This window comes from Muntiacus reevesi, chromosome 2 (assembly GCF_963930625.1).
Source record: "Muntiacus reevesi chromosome 2, mMunRee1.1, whole genome shotgun sequence".
Lineage (NCBI taxonomy): Eukaryota > Metazoa > Chordata > Mammalia > Artiodactyla > Cervidae > Muntiacus > Muntiacus reevesi.
Window position 1 is genome coordinate 241,567,073 of NC_089250.1, and position 17,642 is coordinate 241,584,714.

Consider the following 17,642-nt stretch of genomic DNA (forward strand, 5'->3'; position numbering starts at 1 on the left):
TTCCACTCTTAATTATTATTGCATATGAGTGTGTGTGGGTGCCTGCTGGTGTGTGATGGCCTCCTTATATTCAGTTATGTTTGCCTATAAAAAGTATAGTTGCAATGATGCTTCTAAAGTATGGTGAATTCTCTTTTTACAATTCTCATTCATTATGCATTTCTTTAATCATTGACAAATATTTTAGATATAAAGAAGAATCTAGAGAGAATCATGGAGCATTTTGCTAGGTGTATTAGACATATATCTTGAACATCTTTTCAGATTTTTCTCATTAATCTGCTCTTTGTTTTATCTCTGTCTCTTTCCTTCTCAGTACTCTGCTCTCAAAACTGCACCTATGCTCCTTGGAAAAACCCTGAGTGCATGGGATTTAACCTCCTGAAAGACTGCTGAATGGTTAGAGGCTGTAACCTAAAAGAGTGCAAATTTTAGCTTCTATATAAACTCTCATGTAAAAAAAAGAGAGAGAGAGCTTCAAAGCTCCCTTTTGTAAGGGCAGTAATTCCATTCATGAGGACTTCACCCTTATGACCTAAATATCACCCAAAGGTCCCACCTCCTATTACCATTCCATTAGGAATTACCATTTCAGCATATATAATTTCAGTTCATTGTGTCAAGCTAAAATTCCATAGATCACGTGGCCCCCTTAAGCCTTACTCTAGCAGCAGGTATAGTGAGGCTCTGGGTCCTCAGAATGTTTGGTCACTTTTCTTTCACTGATGTATGGTTTTACTAGGAAAGGAACATAAGTCTCTTGGGCCAGACTAAGGAAACTGCTATTTATGTCTGCTCTAGTTTCTTTCTTTCTTTGTGTGTGTGTGTGTTATTTTTTTATTTTAAATTTATTTATTTTAATTGAAGGCTAATTACTTTACGATATTGTATTGGTTTTGCCATACATTGACATGACTCCGCCATGGGTGTACACATGTTCTTTTTGATAAAGGGATCAAGAGTTTTTATTGTGATTTATAGCTCTCAGCCTCCTTATCCCCAACTTGAATTCTTTTGATTTTATAGATTAAGCAGCACCCTTTTCGTATGCCTATCTGTTTTACCCCTATAAATGTGTTTTTTTAGTAAACATTTCTCTGACATGTGGATCTGGTCCTTCTGGTTGCCTTTCAGGTTTTCTTGCAGGTTCCAGTAATTTCACAACCTGGCTTCTGACAAGTGGTTGAGAGGAGATAACTAGCCTCCGTGTTCTTCAGTATTTTATCACTCTTGTTATCATAAGGCAAGAAAGTGCTATAAAAAGAAATATTATTCTCATCCTTGGTCTACAGAGAAATCTACTTTTGAGTTTCTCAATGATGCCAGCTACTCTACTAGTCTATTCCTTATCACATTGGTGAAGGGCCTTCTAGAGTCTTCATTCATTCATCTGATGGGATTCCTCACCTAATGTAACATACCTTTCTCTGACTTGAAAAAAAAAATCTGTCCCAGCATTTCTGGGCAATCACTTTCTGTAAGTGAACAAGAATCATTCTGGAAGCATTTTTAGTACCATCTTCAGGGCTCTTAGTCCTGTTTAATGAGGAAATCCTTCTATATTGATGACCCTCTTTTAACTGGAACATATAGGATCTAGTCCCATATGTAAATATTTTCTAGTCTCCAGGCTGCACATTTTGGATGGTCCTGAAGCATCAGCAGGTCCTGCAGAAACAGAACATCCCTGCCTGGGTTAGAATGAGACTCAAGTTTAGTCATTTGTCTTATGGTCAAAAAGGATGGCAGTTTATTCTAAGGGAGTGCACACCATCTTACAAAACAGAACGTGCTTTATCATCTTCAAACAACGGGAAAATGACAAAGGCTTCAGCAGGTAGGGTTAAATTACATCAATAGATCCACAAGGTCCTGGGAAACTGGATTTAAGATCCTTGAGTGCATTGATTGCATTGAATTGTGTATCTTTTTTGCAAGACTCAGAGCTTCAGTTATTCCTAATCAGGCCTCTTATTGTGGCAGAGTAGGCCTGCTAGAATTGAGAAGGCAACCTCCTTTGTACCTCTACTAATCTTGTAATTATTTTTATATCTGATTCTCAGCTTTTTTGAGACTCTAGATGCAGGAAAGAAGAGTTTATTTGTGTGAGCCAACAGGAACTTCTGGATTTCACACTTTGTCCTGTTGTTGATTTTTCATAATCAGCTTCTCATTGCATTTCTCCACTTTGTTGATTGCCCTCAGAAATTTTCATTCAAGTTTCTAGTCCTTATGATCACTTTTTTCCTTCTACCTCTAAAGGTACCGGTATACCTTACACTGTATTCCATTATACTGGTGTTCTATCTCATTTTGAACTTTGGTGACTTCTCTGACAACTGTACTGCATCCACTTTTCAGGGACTAACAGTATTCCTGCTACTCACCAGGAGTGATGGGGTGGGGGGGTGTTGGTCCTTATTGCCAGCTAGCCAGCCAGTGACCCATGTTCAGAGTATAATTTTAGACTTTGCTTCTTGGAACCATCTGCCAAAATGAAACAAAGCAAGCAAAAAACAAAAAACAGACTCTGAGATAAATATTTATATGTAGAAATTTTACTGGTGTTTGACCTTAGCATCAACATCTGTGGTGGAGTGAAGGACTATATAGAAGAAAAACTTTAATTGTGATGCCATTGCAAAAAGGACCTTATCTGAACTTATAGAGAGTTCTCAATCTGAAGTGACCCTTCAAAGCTACCCAAAATTGATGAAAGCTTTCCAGGCCTTTGGGACTTTCCTCATGGCTCAGATGGCAAAGAATCCACCTGCCAATGCAGAAGACACAGGAGACGCGGGTTCGATCCCTGGGTTGGGGCGATCCCCTGGAGAAGAGAATGGCAGCCCACTCCAGTTTTCTTGCCTGAGAATCCCATGGACAGAGGAGCTTGGCGGGCTACAGTCCATGGGGTCGCAAAGGAGTCGGTCACGAGTGAGCTACTTACAGTTCAGGCCTTTATATGCTTGTATTGATTAATCATTAGACACAAGTTGCCCTTAGCAAAGAGACATGGACTTGGGTGATTTGACTCTCTCTGACCAAGGGGAGTTTCTGGAGAGGAATTCAGACCTCATGTTTCAGTCATCAATAATCCTAGAGGACTGGGAGATTGAATCCTTTGGTATGCAAGGAGTAAATCTGAGCACTGCCTCACTTATCTAGTATAAGAAATGAAATACATTCATTAAAATGAGTTTTTAAATTAAAAACAATGTCATAAACCCACTTTGCTTGTTTTCAGTGGACCATTATTATTATTTTTTCTAAGATGTCTAACAGCTTGTGCAGACTGGTGCAGAAACTATAATGATCAATGAGAAGATTAACATTAGCCATAAGGATAAGCACAGACCAGTGGCCAGCTATCCTGGACATTAAGATCTGAGAGTGATTTCTTCTAAGTAGGATAATGTGCAATTAATAAGAAAATATCCTCCATAACACCTTTATCATAAACTGTGTTGAATTTCATATAAGTGTATTGATAGTATCTTACAATAAGAGCCATTGGCCCAAACTCAGTGCCAAATCCATTAAAAGACATTAATCAGAATATACTATAAAGAGATTATGACTCTCAAATGACCTGGCTTTATTTAGTGATAGATTTTTTACTACTTCAAACTGTGCAGGCATCTAGCAAACCTCTGTAAATATTGCTTTTCTTAGAGTAGCCTGCTTTTTAATACTCTACTACTGATAAAGTCAGTATTTAAGAACTGAATTTCTGGTGAGTTCTTCTGTCAGACCAAAGTAGGTGAATTTTATCTTTTAAACAATGCAAACTTAGCTATATCCATCACTATATAGATTGTAAAAGGAAATAAAAGTTTATGAGAACATAATTACCTATATTCACACACTCATAAATACAAATACATATAGAGTGAGTTTACTTTAAATTTCACAAGTGGTACATGCTTTCAGATTTATTGGGTTCAGAGAAAATAGTGCGAAGCTTCAACCTGTGTCAATAACATTTCTAATACTAGAATTATTTCAACTGCAATATTAAAAAACTTGCAAAGACTTGTTTCATGTATTGGAATACAAGGAAGATATTTAATTATTTGAGAATAAGAAGTCATACTTCACTTCACTGGTAAATTTAAGAATAATATCTATGTAAATAGATTGTCATATCTCCCTTTTGCCTTTCTAAACAGAAAAGCTGTTTCTAAACATGCTATTTAGGAGAGGTATCCACATTTTCTTTAATTATTGTAGAAATGATAATGTTTCTGATTTCTCTGATGCTAGTGCCAGATTAGGTTTTACCTAATTTTAAAAGAAGGTGAAAGAATGTCCACTTCTTATGAGAATAGAGTAGTTTGGATTTACTCTCCTATCTGAAAAGCAATGAACAAACAAAAAACATATGCACAATACTTGAAACAATCCTTCTCAAGAAACTGGATATTTGACTATGAGGAGAGTGATCCCAGTGATACAAGAGATGATCTTGGTGAGCTCTATGTCCCAAGTTATGGTCCTGGGAGAGTCGGTAGGCCATGGAAAAAGGAGGGGGACCCAGGCGGAGCTTAGTGGACTCCCTGAATTGAGAGGGCAGAACAGAGAGAGATCAGGGAAGCTAGAGTTGGCAGGACTGTGAAAAGGGGGCGAGCTACATAAAACAAGAGCTCTGGATCATATGGTAACTCTAGTTTTAGTTTTTTAAGTAACCTCTATTCCATTCTCCATAGTGACTACACCAATTTACATTCTCACCAACAGTGTGGGTGTTTTCCCTACACTGGGAAAAGGTTTTTACCCTTTTCCCCACATTCTCTGCAGCATTAAGTGATCTGTAGTCTTTTGACAATGGCCATTCTGGCCAGCGCAAGGGGACATATCTTGTTGTTTTGATTTGCATTTCTCTAATAATTAGCAATATTGAGCATTTTTTCATGCACCTATTGGCGATCTGTATATCTTTTTTAGAGAAATTTAGGCCTATTTAGGTCTTTTGCCTAAATGTGTATTTAGATCGTTTGCCCAAATTTTTTGATTGGGTTCTTTGATATTGAGTTACATGAGCTGTTTTTAAATTTTGAAGACTAAGCCTTTGTGGCAATATTATTTGCAAATATTTTCTCCCATTCTATGGGTTGTCCCTTTATTTTGTTTATTATTTTCTTTGCTTGCAAAAGTTTTTAAGTTTAATTAGTTAAATGAATTAGTTTAGTTTAAACTAAGTTTAAGTTTAATTAAGTTCCACTTGTTTATTTTTTTCTTTTGTTTCCATTGCTCTAGGAAACAGAGCCAAAAAAAAAAAAAAATACTGCTGCAATATATGTTAATAAACTGTGTTAAATAAAGAGTGTTCTGCCTGTGTTTTCCTTTAGGTATTTTAGAGTGTTAGGTCTCACATTTAGGCCTTTAATCCATTTTGAGTTTAATTTTGTATATGGTGTTAGAGAGTGTTCTAATTTCATTCTTTTACATGCAGCTGTCTAATTTTCCCAGCACCACTTATTGAAGAGACTGTCTTTTCTCTGCTATATGTTTTTGCTTCCTTTGTCTTAGAATGATTGACCATAAGAGAATGGATTTATTTCTGAATTTCCTATCCTGTTCCATTTATCCATGCTTGTTTTGTCCCAGTATCATGTTGTTTTGATCATTGTAGCTTTGTAGTACAGTCTGAAGCTGATTTCTTCAGCTTCATTCTTCCTTCTGAAGGTTATTTTGGCTATTTGGGAGTCTTTTGTGTCTTCATTTCATACAAATTTTAAACTTTTTTTGTCACAGTTATGTGAAAAATATCATCAATAATTTGATAGGGATCATTTTGTGATCTTTATGTTTACTTGATTGGGAGAAGCTTTTGCAAAACATATATCTGATAAAGGCCTTATTTCCAGAGCATCTAAAGGAATTTCAAAGTTCAGTAATAAGGAAAACAATCAGGTAATAGAATGGACAAATTATTTGAGCACTTTACCAAAGATATGTAGATAGCATATAAACACCTGAAAAGATGCCTAACATCATTCATCATTAGGAAAATAAAACTCAAAATAATAATGAGACATACTTATCAGAATGACTAAAATGGAAAAAAAAAAAGTAAACCTACCTGAGCTTGGTATTGGTGAGACTGTCAAAAATCTGGGGCTCTCATTCTAGGGAGAATGTAAAGTGGTGAGACCACTTAGAAAATATCTTGATATAGTTTCTTAAAAAGTAAAACATATCTATCATATGACCCAGCATTTCCACATCTATGTATTTACCTAAAAGAAATTTAAGTAGATGTCTCTACAAAGACTAGTACAAGAATAATTGTAGCAGCTTTATTTGTAATAGCCAAAAATTGAAAATGGTCCAAAATGTCTATTATCAGGTTAATAAACAGAATATACTTGGTATAATCTAGTCAATACTCAGCAGCAGAAAAGAATGGATTCCTGATGCATGCTTCAGCTATGGGTGGATCTTGAAAAAAGTATGCCACTTGAGGAATCTAGACCAACACGTACACATACAAAATGGCTCTATTTACGTACAATTTTAGAGAACTGAAAACCAGTCTACCATGACAGAAAACAAATGAGTGGGAGGGAAGACAGAGAAGTGAGTCAGCTGAGGTGACAGAGGGAATTACAAAGAGACATCAACAAACTTGTGGAGTGATCAAAGGTTCATTATCTGGATTTGGAGATGGTTTCACAAGTGTATGCATAAAGCAAAACTTACTGTTTTCCTTAAATGTATACTTCATATTACATATCAGTTACACCTCAAAAACATATTACAAATTAAAAAAACATGAAAATAAAATTGCACAAAACCAGTTTTCTAGAAAAAAAAAGTAATTGTAGTTTACAGTGAAAACAATTATAAATTAATCACATAGATATACACTTTTGTACAGATTTATAATAAGAAGTACTCATACTGTTAGATTAGTATTTTGTTTTTTCCAAGCTGTTTTGAGGTAAAATTGACAAAACTGTATTCATTTAAAGTGTGCTATATGATAATTTGGTACATGTGCATATTGTGAAATGATTACCACAGTTCTATTAAAAATTTTCTGTCTTGTTAGATCAAAGGAAATGGAAAGCAGAAGATTATTAGGGTGATACAACCAGAGAAATTAAAATAATAAATAAATAAAACAAGCTTAGTTTTAAGTGATTATTTTCCCTTTCTTCCTAGTCATATTGAGAGAGGAAATGGTCTTCTTCTCTTCATTATTTATTTTGGCATTTTATTATATGTCTTTGCTTTTGTTCAGGCTTTTAAAAATCACTCTTACTAAAACTTTTCCCAAGGAAATTGTAACAGAAAATATTAAGAACGACAATAACAACAGCATAAAAACCCTCTTTACTGTGATATTTACTTGGGGCCTTTCAGCTCTGATTCATCAACAAATGGGAGCACTTTCCTGAGGCATAAAATAGAATAACAGGAAAAATGTTTCTGAATAATTGGTATGAAGATGAGAGTAAATATGTATATCTAAAATTCAGCTTGAAAAAGTACAAGCTGGAGATACCAGATTTGTGTTTCTCTTATGCTAATTAACATCTCTGTATTGATGTCTCACAGATTAATATCTGTAAGTATCTACATCTGCAGCATCAGCTCTACAAACGATCTCATTCCTTTCCCAAAAACGTCTCCATTAATACCTTTATTCATTTAAGCAACTAATGAAGTATTATTTAGCTCATTGTTACTCTTCCTACTTCCTCGTCAATGTAAAAATTGATTCTATCCTTTAAACATCTTTAATGGATAAGGAAACTTAAAGAAAGTACTCAAATTATAACCTTATTTTTGTATCCTGCTCTTCCTTTAAAATGTATTCAGTACAGAAAATTAAATTTTCACTCTGTTATTACATGATAACTCCTGTAGACTCCATCACTTCTCTGTTCACTTTAGATAATAAAATGTCCTATGTTCAATTTTTGCTGTAAAAGTTTTGATTCAGAAGTCATCCAGCCCTATATTGATGAACATTTTAATCTTCTATTAAGTAAGGTAAAGACATTTCCCACCTCTCTAAGGAGGACTGGCTTTGAGGTGGCTATTCCCATTAGATGAAAGCATATAGCAAAGGAAACTTCTTTTTTCACATTTATTTTCTCTCTCACTAGCTCACTTGTATGATTGACCTCTCCAGTGATGATACATGTAGGAACAAAAAACACCACCAAGCTACCCCTCCTCCCCTCCCTCCCTCCCCCCACAGCCTGCACGCACGCACACACACACACACACACACACACACACACACACACACAAGGAAATTATCCCTGCTGACACAATGCTGTTTCGTATTAGATCATAACATTGTTATGCATAATACTTTTCAGAAACTTTCTGACCTGCAGAACAATATTTTTATACTAGTATATAACTTCATAGTCTGTTGTATTTCTGACATTGTTTCTATATGTATCTTGAAGTTGAGCTGCATTAAACTACCAACATGTGCTTTTGGAACACTTACCTAATGTTTCCTTGCCTTAATTTTCTCATTTGTGAAGGAGTATTGGGAAAATGTATTTGATGGATAGAGTTTTGAAGAGGAGTGAATAATTCCTACTACTACTAACATGATGATGATGATGATGATGATGATATCAAATATTCTGTAAATAATGACAGTGCCAGACACCATTCTAAACATTTTATGTCTTTACAAAGAGTTCCCCAATTATTCGATTGTCTCTCATATTTAGCTAGCTTTTACAGATTGTATACTCTGTGCAGTGGTTTTTCTTTTCTTATCTGCCTGGAGAATGCCAATACTCCTTCACAACACACTCAAGCACCTCTTATTCTGTGAAATTTTGCTTGATGCCTTGTGGGGCACAGTGAGAAACCACTTTTTTGGTTGCATCACATTTATTCTGTTTCTTCATCTTTTTTTTTTTTTCACATTGTGTTGAAGGCTACTTTGTTCAAGAAATATACTGTGTGCTTCTCAGTGACAGAGATGTTATTTTTCTCACTTCTGTCCTTTGTGCCTAGTTGAGTGCATAAACGCAGGATAAATAATCAATAATGTTGTATTCATAAATAAACTGCATTAAAAATAAATGATATAAAACCCATACCTTGTGAACATCTTATGAACATTTCTTGAATTTAGTTGTTTTTTGTTGAAATCAAAAGAAAGACAAAATAAAGGTCTATTTATTTAACTGCTCTAATGTTTGTTTGAGAAAAGTCCTTAGTTTCTCTATCTCTTTCATGTACATCTTCCATTCTACATAATAGTCAAATGCACACATAATATTTTTTATTCTTTTTTATATAAGATTAAACTTATATGGAGCAAAACTATATGGTGCATTTGGTAACAGGTTCATGGTTATATTGTTTCTGTTCTCTAAGACATATCTAGGTATTGACAACAAAATTTCAAGAGTGGCTCAAACACTGCACCAGTAGTATATGTTGGTAAAAAAAAATTAGAATTCATCTTGAAGATATTATATTTTAAAATGTGTTTACCCACTTCCTAGCCAATTTCATTTCTAGGAGTCATGCTACAGAAAGAGTTGCTCTAGCACATTACCACATAAAGAAATATTTATAAATATGCTCATGGTAGCATTTCTTGACAAAACTATCTGAGACAACCTATATGTATACTAGATCAGAAATTGTTTTGTCAGACTCCCTTTTTGTCGTTTCATTTATTTTTCTAACCCCTAAGAAATATAACCTGTAAAATCTCTTATTTCAGTGACAATACATGTTCAGGAAATAAATTCAAGGATAAACATGCCAAGAAAAGAAAATTTCTCAATGATATTCTGAGTAGGATTGTTGTAATTCTCATATTCTTAGGCAATTCCAGAGCAAGCTCTTTGATGAGCAGAAGGCATCCTCAGAAACATCACATTTTATTGCATAAAATAACATAAAGAGAGATGCAATCTGAAAATTCAGAGATACCACACTAAGAATTGCGTGGAAGTGTGAGGGAGGGGAAGAGAGAGAGAGAAAAAAAGACAGAAAAGGAGAAAAAGAGAGCAAAAGAAAGCGTCCTCCCATACCCCCACACATCAGAAACTCGATTCTCCATTTCCTTGTCTAATTAGTATTTAGGTATTCATGGTCCAAAGTTAGTGTCCTTCTTAAGGGAAGAACAAGGTAAAGGAGATGGTGAAGGCGATCTAAATTCCTGTCTGAATCACCCAAATATGTCATTTATTATCAGCTGAGTCTGTGAGGTTCAGACTCATTTCAAATCACTCTTGGTACTGAAAAAAATGTATGTATTTTTTTTAATGTAGCGAAGAAATTAACACACATGAGAGAGAAAATATTTAAAGTCTACTTAATATCTACTCCCACCATAAAATTCTCTTACCACTCACTTCAAGCATTCTTCCTTCTTAGAATGTTCTGTAAGTGTGGACTCTACTGGAGTTTAGAACTTGAGTTAAATCTCAACAAGCACTGGCTATTAAAATAAAATTAATTCCACAGTAATTAAGCATTCTTGTATCTATCTATCATCTTTACTTTGCTTATTTTAACAAGTATAAATGAGGGGCATAATTCACTAGCAAAAAAATATCTGGAAATAATTCACACATATGGAAGGCTGGATGTGAAAAAGTAAGGATGATTAAAGGAAACCTCTATTATATAAGCAATATAATTGATCTAGGAAGAAGAAATATCTTTTAAGCTATTATATTTTATCACAAAAATCTATATTGTAGGAATTATTGCGATCATTGCTAATTTTGCTTTTCCTCTGGAATACATTCAAGATTTATGTTATTCTCACTGATTAGAAAACATTAGATTAATTTATGCCCTTTACCTTAGTAAGCTCAACAAAAATCCTCATGAAAATAGGAAAGAAATATAAATTAAAAGTAGTTATTTTGGATTGTGATATATACAAATAAAAACACATTTTTCAGTTCAGTTCAGTTCAGTCACTTAGTCGTGTCCGACTCTTTGTGATCCCATGAACCACAGCACGCCAGGCCTCCCTGTCCATTACCACCAACTCCTGGGGTCCACCCAAACCCATGTCCATCGAGTTGGTGATGCCATCCACCCATCTCATCCTCTGTCGTCCCCTTCTCCTCCTACCCTCAATCTTTCCCAGCTTCAGGTCTTTTCAAATGAGTCAGCTCTTCACATCAGGTGGCCAAAGTATAGGAGTTTCAGCTTCAACATCAGTCCTTCCAATGAATATTCAGGATTGATTTCCTTTAGGATGAACTGGTTGGATCTCCTTGCAGTCCAAGGGACTCTCAAGAGTCTTCTCCAACACCACACTTCAAAAGCATCAATTCTTTTGTGCTCAGCTTTCTTGATAGTCCAACTCTCACGTCCTTGTTATCAATAACCTCAGATATGCAGATGACACCATCCTTATGGCAGAAAGTGAAGAAGAACTAAAGAGCCTCTTGATGAAAGTGAAAGAGGAGAGTGAAAAAGTTGGCTTAAAGCTCAACATTCAGAAGACTAAGATCATGGCATCTGGTCCCATCACTTCATGGCAAATAGATGGAGAAACAATGGAAACAGTGACACACTTTATTTGGGGGGGCTCTAAAATCACTGCAAATGGTGACTGCAGCCATGAACTTAAAAGACACTTGCTCCTTGGAAGAAAAGTTGTGACCAATTTAGACAGCATATTAAAAAGCAGAGACATTACCTTGCCAGCAAATGTCAGTCTTGTCAAAGCTATGGTTTTTCCAGTAGTCACTTGTGGATGTGAGAGTTGGACTATAAAGAAAGCTGAGCATTGAAAAACTGATGCTTTTGAAGTGTGGTGTTGGAGAAGACTCTTGAGAGTCCCTTGGACTGTAAGGAGATCTAGCCAGTCCATCCTAAAGGAAATCAATCCTGAATATTCACTGGAAGAACTGATGCTGAAGCTGAAACTCCAATACTTTGGCCACCTGATGTGAAGAACTGACTCATTTGAAAAGACCCTGATGCTGGGAAAGATTAAAGGAGGGAGGAGAAGGGTATGACAGAGGATGACATGGTTGGATCGCATCACCGACTCAATGGACCTGAGTTTGAGCAAGCTCTGGGAGTTGGTGATGAACAGGAAGCCTGGCGTGCTGCAGTCCATGGGATCGTAAAGAGTCAGAGATGACTGAGCAACTGAACTGAACTGAATTGAAATGTTCTAAGTTTCTTAAGAGCTTTTCTATTTGTGACATAATCTGATAAAGTCAGTTAAATTATGTCATTTTTGAAATTTTACTTACAGGTTTATGAACTTCATCAGAAAGAGAAACATGAAAAAAGTGAGTTAAGACCTTTCATGATATTAAAATATATACATCAATTGCATGAATAAAATTGTGGATGTATGCTATGTGACAAAATGTTCTATCTTCTGCTATTCTCTTTCTTGTGTGACCGCCAAGGGTAATTAATCTCTGATGAAATTAACATCCTTTGCAGATTTAAACCAAGTTAATATTCTGTCTATATCATGTTTAAAGTACAGTATTGTCCTTCCAATACAGTGAAGCTAATCTGGATGCTATATTTGGAGACAAGTAATAGAAAAGAGTAGACATTACTTTAGGAAAGTTAAGTTCAAAGTTCACGTCTATCATTTGCTTACTGTGGGATACTGATTATTCTCTGTATATAGTATTTAATTTATTTCTCATAATGAAAACAAGCAGATACCTGTTTCAGTGCCTGATAATGTGATAGGTGCTCCTTAAGTGGTGGATCTTCCTTTCAGTGGATGCATTCATCTCATGTAAATATTCTTAACTTGATGGTTTTGCTTTTACTCTTCTGAAAATATGGCAGTATTCAACAATGCAAGGCAGTAAGGTTTTCTTTAGCAGCATTTTTACACTTGTCATAATTTTAAGATTTCCATCCTCTTAAGAACTATTTAGTGGTAAGAACTTGCATAGTGAAGGGAACACTTATTTACTTTATTAGTACACTGTCCAGGACAGTATCTCTACATGAAATATATTACTTAGCAATTGCTTTTTAAATGTAATTCATCAAAGCTATATTATTAAACTTATCTGAACAACTTTAATAGACATTTCTACTGTTTAAAAAATTAAGAAGTTTCTATACTCTTTCCTCTGAAAATCCATATTTGAGTATATACCAGAAATAGTGAAAGAGGTTCTACTTTAAAGTATTGGATAGCAAATTGAGTTACTGCTTTAGGTATATCATATTTATACCAATTAGCATAAACTAAGTGGTCATTGATATTTGTGTCAGTGATCTGTAATTTTCATTCTAAAATCCCACCACACTTTCTTGAGAGCTTCACTGAAAGTGACATGTGAGTATTTGCTAGGTTATTAAAGATCTAAATCCAAAATAAACTTCTTAAAGCATTCTATTTGAATTTACATCCCATTCCTCATCATTCTTCATGCATTTCCAGAATATAACCTATGGTGAAATACATGAAATGTGAAACATATAGTGATACGTGATGTTATAAAACAGATTAAATAATTTCAAGATGTACTGTATTGGTTTGGGGGTTATTTGGAATGAATGTGTTTTCTCCTTAGTGGGGGAAACATATAAACTCTGGCGAGGGGCAGGGGGACAGGGATTAAAATTAACTGACCATCTCTGTCAAATTGACAAAAAACTATGGTGAAAGACTTTAAAAACCTATTTTACTTTTAGCAAACCCTGAAATCAAGGCACTTGCTTTTGATAATTCTGTTTTAAATTAAGTTTGCAGTCAGAAAGATTTAAAGCTCAAAAAAAAATTTTGCATTTTATGTGTTCTGTTTAGTATTCCTGATAGTTCTTGCTTGCTGTTGGATCAATAATAAGTCAGTTTTCTCTTGGACAATCTAGATTTAATTCTACAAATCAATTAGATTAAAATATTATTTTTAATTGTACAATCTAATTAATTAGTAAAAATGTTTAACAATGTCTTAGGCATTTATTTGCCTGAATATTTTGTTTTGTTTCAAGCTTTGATGTTATTCTAAATAATTTTATGATGAGATTTAATGTCATAGTCTCTGTCATATTAGAAGCATATTTAAATATCTAATAGATTCCCCCAAACAATATAAGTTTCATCTCCTTGACTACTTTGTTACATATTGAGAGATATGCATGCATGTGTGTGTGTCTGTGTAAATATAAATGTATCATTTGTACTGTGGATAAGATTGGAGCTGGAATAAGGATAATAATCCTAAGTTTCCACCTTATAATTGTCAATTTTTCAGAAAACTATACACATACACACACCAGTAAACCTATTAACTAGTATCTGCATAGTATCTGTAGCTATAAAATTTGACATTGCATAGCTTTAAAACATCTCATTTTAAAAGTATACCATATTAATCTTCTACATCTATAGCTACATATCTATGTTTAGCTTTTAAAGTATATTAGAAATATTTTGTAACCTGTGTCTAAGAAAGTATATTTTTTGAGTATCTTGATCAGTAGTTTCCCACCGGGTGACATGATAATGGTATCACTAATAGAAATAAATGCAGATATACTTTGTTGTATTAAACTTTGCTCTATTGCACTTTTTACTAGTTGAGAGTTTGTGGCAACCCTTTGTTGAACAAGTCTGTTGACGCCATTTTTCCAAAAGCATTTGCTCACTGTAAGTCTCGATGTCACATTTTGGTAATTCTCACAGTATTTCAAACTCTCTTATTATTATAATATTTGCTGTGGTGATCTGTGATCAGTGATCTTTGTAAATTGTTTTGGGATACCACAATCTGTGCCCATATAAAACGACAAACTTAATAAATATTATGTATGTTCTGACTGCTACCCCAACTGGTTGATCCCCTATGTCTCTTCCTCTCCTTGGGCCTCCCTGTTCCCTGAGACACAACAGTGTTGCAATTTAACCATTTAATAACTCTACAGTGGCCCCTAAGTGTCCAAGGAAAGGAAGAGTTACATGTCTGTCACTTTAAATTAAAAGCTAGGAAAAAAAATAAAAAGCTAGGAATCTTAACCTTAGTGAGAAGAGCATATCAAAAGCTGAGATGGGCTGAAAGCTAAGATTCTTGTGCCAGTTAGTCAAGTTGTGGATGCAAAGGAAAGTTCTCTAAGGAAATTAAAAGCACTATTCCAGTAAACACAGAAGTGACAAGAAAGTGAAACAGCCTTATTGTTGATATGGAGAAAGTTTTAGTCATCTATGTAGAAGATCAAATTAGCCACAACATTCTTTTCAGCGAAAGCCTAAACCAGAGCAAGGATCGACTATCTTCAATTCTTTGAAGGCTAAGAGAGGTGAGGAAGTTGAAGAAGAAAAGTTTGATGCTAGCAGAGGTTGGTTCATGGGGTTTAAGGAAAGAAGTCATCTCTGTAACATAAAAGTGTAAGATAAAGAAGCAAGCGCTGATATAGAAGCTCTAGCAAGTTATCCAAACTTAGCTGGAACTAAGTTTGGTGAAGCTAAGTTGGATGAAGATGTATACACTAACAGCTTTTCAATGTTTAGCCTTTTAAGTGGAAGAAGATTCCATTGAGGACTTCCATAGCTAGAGAGGAGAAGTCAGTGCCTGGCTTCAAAGCTTCAAACGACAGACTGATTCTCTTATTAGAAGCTGATGCAGTTGGTGACTTTAAGTTGAAACTAGTGTTCAGTTACTATTCTGAAAATTCTAGGGCTCTTAAGAATTAGTCTAAATCTACTCTGCTTGTGCACTGTGAATGGAAGCACAAAGCCTAGATTACAGTGTATCTGTTTGCAGTATGGTTTGCTGAATATCTTAAGGCAACTCTAGAGACCTACTGCTCAGAAGAGATTCCTTTTAAAATATTACTGCTCATTGACAATGCATGTAGTCACTCAAGAGCTCTGATGGAGACGTACAATGAGATTAATATGTTTTAATGCTACTAGCACAACATCCATTTGCAGCCCCATGGATCAAGGAGTTATTTCAAATTTCATGTCTTATTTTTTTCAGAAATAGAAATGCATTTTGTAAGGCTTTACCTGTCATAGATAGTAATTCCTCTAATGGATCTAGACAAAGTAAACGGAAAACCTTCTGGAAAGGATAAATGCCATTAAGAACATTAATGATTCATGAAAAGAGATCAGAAGTTTATTTCAGTGCTCATGGATGACTTTGAGGGGTTTAAGACTTAAATGGAATAAGTAACGGCAAATGTGGTGAAAACAGTGACAGAACTGGAATTAGAAGTAGAGCCCGAAGATGTGACTGAATTGTTGCAATCTACTGGTAAGACTTGAACAGAGTTGCCTCTTCTGCAGAAGCAAAGAAAGTAGTTTCTTGAGATGAAATCTGCTCCTGGTGAAGATGCTGTGAAGATTTTTGAAAAGATAACAAGATATTCAGAATATTGCATACCAACTTTGGTAAAGCAGAAGCAGAGTTTGAGCAGATTGACTCCAATTCCTTTAAAAAGTTCTACTGTGGGTAAAATGCTATCAAACAGTATGGCATGCTACAGAGAAATTGCTTTTGAAAGGAAGGGTCAATTGATGACACAAACTTTAATGTTGTCTTGTTAATAAATTGCTAATGGCCACATCAACTTTAGCAACCACCACCCTGATCACTCTCAGCAGCCATCAACACTGAGGAATGACTCTCCAAGAACAGAAAGCTGTGAGTCACTGAAGGTTTAGATAATGGTTAGCATTTTTGAACAATAAAGTTTTTTTTTTTTTTGTTAAGGTATGTACTTTTTTTTAGATGTGATGGTATTGCACTCCTAATAGACTATGCTCTCAGTATAACTTTTGTATACACTGGGAACTCAAAAAATTTATATGACTTGCTTTATTGTGATATTCTATTGTGGTGGTCTGAAACCTAACTCAAAATATTTCCAACATATGCCTGTAAAGAACAGGAGAAGAGAATTTGGAGATAAGGTAACTGGTTTTAGATATAGTAGAAATAGGTCTGATTTAAGAGGCTGGAAATTATTTTACACCTATTTATGCTGCAAACTAGTTGTTTGATCTTGGCAATGTCACTTCTTTGTTCTGCCTCAGTTTCCTTATATATAAAAGCAGAATATTAAAATATAAAATCTCTATAGAGCACCAAAATTTCCAAAGTCAGTGATTTATGATTGTCAGGACTTATATTTAATGGGCATCTGGGTACATTGTTTTCCATTTGTCTCCAGCCACTTAATACTTATGAGTCTGTTGAGTTGGCATGGCTAATTCTGAAAGATAATCAATAAGTAGAAATTGCTAATGAATCTCCCATACAACCCATTAGATATTTTGCTGAGGCAAAAATTGTAAAGTAATGTGATTTTAGATACTATTTTATTATTTTAGGTAGTATTTTAGAATATTATTTTAGAATCAGGAGGTCTGATGAAGTAAGCAGTACCCATCCTCAAAAACTCAAAACCGGATAGCTCTCACTATATATATATATGCTTTTATATATATATATTTTAATATATATATATATATGTAAATGGCAGGAATGAGTGACAACATCTCATTATCCCATTCTACTTTCTGAATTTTCATACAAATCCAGTATTTCATACAACATCACTGAGCTCATCATCGTCCTTTCTACTCTGGGCTTTGGCTCTGCACTGTCACTGTTAAGTACATATTTGCTTAGGGAATGATGATGCAAAAATTGCAGGCTGCCTACCTGGTAACTAGT

The 17,642-nt window shown here is 34.8% G+C and overlaps 1 pseudogene; it reads left to right on the forward strand.

Moving 5' to 3' along the window:
- Nucleotides 1–1,742: 1,742 nt before the first annotated feature.
- LOC136159174 (tigger transposable element-derived protein 1-like) lies at nucleotides 1,743–16,510 on the forward strand (annotated as a pseudogene).
- The last annotated feature ends 1,132 nt before the right edge of the window (nucleotides 16,511–17,642 follow it).